The sequence below is a fragment of the Sceloporus occidentalis genome, unplaced genomic scaffold (genome assembly GCF_023333645.1).
Source record: "Sceloporus occidentalis isolate IW3139 unplaced genomic scaffold, rSceOcc1.0.p SCAF_70, whole genome shotgun sequence".
NCBI classification, from domain to species: domain Eukaryota; kingdom Metazoa; phylum Chordata; class Lepidosauria; order Squamata; family Phrynosomatidae; genus Sceloporus; species Sceloporus occidentalis.
In genome coordinates this window covers 4,274,566-4,280,000 of record NW_028317050.1, presented here as the reverse complement: position 1 = coordinate 4,280,000, position 5,435 = coordinate 4,274,566, and positions in this window count along the sequence as shown.

Sequence of the window (5,435 nt, the reverse complement as noted above, 5' to 3'; positions counted from 1 at the left end):
CTACTGTGTTGATCCAGAGGAAGGCAAAAAAACCCTTATGAAGCAGATGCCAATTGCCCCATACCAGGGGGAAAATTCCTTCCCGACTCCAAATATGGCAATCAGAATAAATCCCTGGATCAACGTTCTGTCCCTATTAATCTAATATCCATAACTTGTAATATTATTGCTTTCAAGAAACACGTCCAGGCTCCTTTTGAACTCTTTTATTGAGTTTGCCATAACCACTTCCTCTGGCAGAGAGTTCCATAATCTCACCGCTCTTACTGTAAAGAACCCCCGTCTGTGCTGGTGTAGAAACCTTCTTTCCTCCAACCGTAGAGGATGTCCCCTTGTTATAGATACAGTCCTGGGTATAAATAGGTCCTGGGAGTGATCTCTGTACTGTCCCCTTATATATTTATACATAGTTATTAAATCCCCCCTAAGCCGTCTTTTTTCCAAACTAAATAACCCTAATTCTGATAATCTTTCTGGGTACTGTAGTCCTCCCATTCCCCTTATTACTCTGGTTGCCCGTCTTTGAACCCTCTCCAGCTCCACTATATCTTCCTCTGGCAGAGAGTTCCATAATCTCACCGCTCTTACTGTAAAGAACCCCCGTCTGTGCTGGTGTAGAAACCTTCTTTCCTCCAGCCGTAGAGGATGTCCCCTTGTTATAGATACAGTCCTGGGTATAAATAGGTCCTGGGAGTGATCTCTGTACTGCCCCCTTATATATTTATACATAGTTATTAAGCCCCCCCTAAGCCGTCTTTTTTCCAAACTAAATAACCCTAATTCTGATAATCTTTCTGGGTATTGTAGTCCTCCCATTCCCCTTATTACTCTGGTTGCCCGTTTTTGAACCCTCTCTAGCTCCACTATATCTTTCTTGCACACTGGTGCCCAGTACTGTACACAGTATTCCATCTGTGGTCTGACTAGTGACTTGTACAGTGGTAGAATTATTTCCTTGTTTTACACATCTATGCCCCTTTTGATGCACCCCATGATTGTATTTGCCTTAGCAGCAGCTGCCAGACATTGGTCGCTACAGGTAAATTTACTGTTGTTAACTAAAACTCCTAAATCCTTTTGCATGTCAGTCGTCCCCAGTGTTTTCCCAATTAATACATATTCCCAGCCTGGATTTTTCTTCCCAGTAGTCTTCCCAAAACAAGCCATTTACAATATACCATTAGAATTTGGATATGATCATATTCCTCATATCTTTGTGAATCTTCATATACCAAACATACTTGCTTTATCTATTTTGGAAAGTAGCCATTCTCATCTCTCAGGGGAGTAATACACCAGCTGGACATGTTCGGTACCCAACAAAAGGATACAACATGGGCAATCTAAATATACATTCATATTGGACCCTCTCACAATACATATACATGTTCTCGATATTTCATTGTATGTAGTTATGCTCTGACTTGGAGGTTATTCAGAGGACATGTCCCAATATACTTTACGACCCCCCCAGATTTGGCTCTGGTGATCCTTATCTTCTAAGTAAATTTTATGGCATAGGCCTGGTGTTACAAACCAAAGGTTTCCTGCTCAAAGCCCACAATAATTACTATAACAACAAACAAAAAACACATTACATTGTATACCAAATGCCAATTCATGAATTGACATTACAGGAGCGCTGGCGTGACCTTCCGATGCTCATTCATTGAAGCTCTGGCGGAAGTCCTGGGTAGTAGCAGAGGTTGTCAGCAGGGAGTCTGGAGCACAGGGGACAAGTCTAGGGATGCATCAGTAAGTTGGGGGAGGGCATAAGGCATATCAAGAGGGCAGATTGGCCAACAGGGGGGCATAAGGCATATCAGGGAGGCAGAGTGGCATATTGGAGGTATAAGGCATATCTGGGGGCAGAGTGGCATATAGGAGGTATAAGGCGTATCAGGGGGCAGAGTGGCATATAGGGGGCATAAGGCAGGGCTCGACAAATCCCTAGGTGTTTGTCAGCCTGTTACATCCCCCAAAAATGCCCCCACGTCGCCACAATCGTGGTGATCGCGGGGGCGCTGCTGCTGTCTGCCCAGGTGTCTGGGCAGACCAGCACAGCCACCCCGAGCCCGCCCCCGAGCCTTTGATCAAGTGATTCTGTAGGCTGAAAACACGTTTGCCGGCAAACCAGCAATTGCGTTTTCAGCTGCCACAGACAGCTTCAGGGAAGGGGGTTGTGTGTTGATTGACACAACACCCCCCCTGCTGCCTGATCGCTCCATGAGAGCGACAGTGCAGCGTTAACCCCTTCAATGCCACAATTGCGGCATTTTAGGGGTTAATTCCCATTTTGTACGGGGCTCTGCTGCTGTGGTCTACCTGGAACCAGGCAGACCAGCAACAGCAAAAACGAGCCCCCACAAGCCCTTTGATCACTCCTACAGGAGAGATCAAAGAGACTCTGCCCACCAGACGCCAGTCCACCGTCTGTGTCCCAGCTGCCAGAGGCAATTGGCCGATAATACTGTTTCGGCCGATATATTTCGGCCACCGATATATTGGTGCATCCCTACTTTCTGCTGTTTTGTTTTGTTTTAGTAAACAGTAGGCGGAAAAGTTCTGCTTTCCTAGCTGAGGCTGAAAATGGAATGCCTCTCCTAGTTAATTTTGCCGTCAATTAGGGAATTGCCCAAGCACGGAGGGAAGGTAAGGCAGCAGAGTTTGACCCAGGAGAGGGTGAGCGGGGAATGGAGGACCTATCCTCTAGTTTGGATTAGTACGATATGTCTATGAATATATAAAAGGAACCTAGTCAGTTATCACAGGCCCTATTATTACCTATTTCATCAAATTAGGAAGAGGGGTCTGGGCTTTAATGACAGGAACCGACACGCCAACAATCTAAAATTTACGTGGTAAAGCCAAAGTACCTCAGTTAGCAAAAAAAAAAAAGAAACAGTACCTGAGGCGACGGTCCCCTTGGTGGCTGCTTGAGGGGTGTCTAGGTAAAGGCAACAAATATACATACACAAACCACGTGACCTGGGAACTTATCCTAAATAACACGGACAAACAATGAACAAAGGGTTAACTGCTTCATAAACCTTCATAAATCCTAATGCAACCCTTATCTGCCCCTAGCAATTAAGCATTCTACCAGGAATACACATAAAATGTAACCTGCGTATACATGGAATTACACCAGAACCAGCACAGTAAATACATGAACACACGCAAGGACAAAACATAACTATTAAACACAGACATAGTGATATGTAACCTCTACAGACATAAATGAATGTAAAAAACACAACACATATATATTATATATATATATATAAAACAATCTGTATGAACAAAAAGGTATGCAGCATAGATCCAGTCTAATGCCAACAGTTAAACGATTAGCATAACAATAAAATGGAAGAATGTAGAACATGAAGGGGGATTCCACCTTGAATTACCCAGATACCCCAAGTACAGCTCCTGAAACGCAGGAATCACCGCACTACCGGTATTACGGAAATGCAACATCACTTCCAGTATGGCGTCACCTATTACGGAAATGCAACATCACTTCCAGTACTGTGTTACCTCCGCGAGCGATGCGGATGCACCACACAGGCAGAGGAGAGCTGTGAGCATGTCACGGCGGTTCATTCAGTACTGCCCGATCTCCGTCTCTGTGTGGTGGGCGTGCCCTGTCAGTGCGCACGCCCCTCCGTGTACGTGCCGAGCGCACAACGGTACAAGGAGAGGATACTCGAGCGGCACCTCGAGGGGTCCACCCACCAGTGACTGGACGACGCAGGACCCCGGAGGACACGGTAGGCATAACACCCAGGTTCCAGGATGAGTGTGATGTTAGCTGTGCTGGAATCTGGGTATGCCTGGGCATGATAGGAGTGTTATTGCTGTTAGCAATCATGTATATTTAATATAGCAATCACACTTATCATGCACAAGCAGCCAACACATGCACATCACTTTCAGCCTCCCTGTGCCCTGCCCCCCTACTTACACATCCATGCTATCACACACTCGTGGTCATGCGTTTAGAAAGGAGATTTAGTCTAAGGCAGAGGAAAGGGTTTTTTACAGTAACAACAATAAGGATGTGGAATTCTCTGTCTGCAGAGGTAGTTTTATCTGTACAGACGTTTAAACAACAACAACTAGATGAATACTTGGAAAAACACAATACTCAGGGATATAATCTTTATGTCATACCTGCCGTGTCCGCCGCGGTCCCTCGCCGGTCTGCCGCTGGTGGGCGGCGCTTGCGCGCTGACGCGCTCCCGTCCCCTCAGTGTGACGTGCCAGCGGCACGGACGGAGGGGCACGTCGATGCGGCGCGCCCACGGCGGACGCATGATAACATGCGAGCCGCCGTGGCACGCCCACGACGCGCCAGTGGTCATGAGCGAGCCGCCGCGACGAGTCGGCGGCACTCGCAGGGTTATGAGCGGGTTGCCGCGACTCGTTCGCGGGGCTCGACTTCGGCGGCATCTGCCGATGTGGCACACCCGCGGCGCTCGCGGGTGTAGCACACGCAGATGCCGGTTTGTTTATTTATTGTTCGCGCCGACGCCATTAATGTGCGCCGGTCGCGATGACGTCTTCCTTTGTTGTTTCCCTTTGGTTGCTATGGTGTTTCCCGCCATTCTTCCTATTTAAACCCCCTGTCCCATTAGTTCATTGCCCGTTCAAAGAGTCACTGTTGTGTATCTCTGGGTTATCGTGAGTTATTCTGATTGATCTACGTGTTCCTGACCTTGGCTTTGTTTTCTGACTTCGATTCTGTGCTGCCTGCTCCGACTTTGGCTTGTATATTAACCTTGATCCTGTGCTGCCTGCCCCGACTTCGGCTTGTATATTGACCTTGCTCCTGTGCTGCCTGCCTCGACTGTGGAACTTCCAATACCCGTTGTGCTGTGCTACGCTACCGTCTCTGCATTGTGGGTGCATAATCCGTGTTGTCCTAGGTCCCGCATAACACTTTAACCCCTTAAGGACAAGGCTGTGTTTTACCTTTTGTACCATTGGGACCGAGGCCGTTTTAACACTTTTGCGAAAAATGTAAAAAAAAAAAACTAAAAAAAAACCCATTTTCTGACTTTTACCCAAAAAATCTTTTACTCATCCAAAAAAGCTAATGAAAAAACCTACTTAATAGATTCTACTATTTGTCCTGAGTTTAGAAATACCCAATGTTTTTTTGCTTTTTTCTGCACGCTATGGAGCAATAAGTACAAGTAGCGTTTTGCTATTTCAAAACCATTTTTCCCAAATCTGGTAATTCTTCCCCCCATGTGCCACTTCGGGTATCTTTGAAGCCGTCCAACGCAATCTACCCCATCAAATCATATATTTTTGAAAACTAGACACCCCAGGGTATTTCAAATGGTAGAATTTTAACTCTTTCCATGCACTAATTCTACCACCAGCCTTTGCCATACTTTGTGGTAGTATTTTTTTTGGTATTTTTC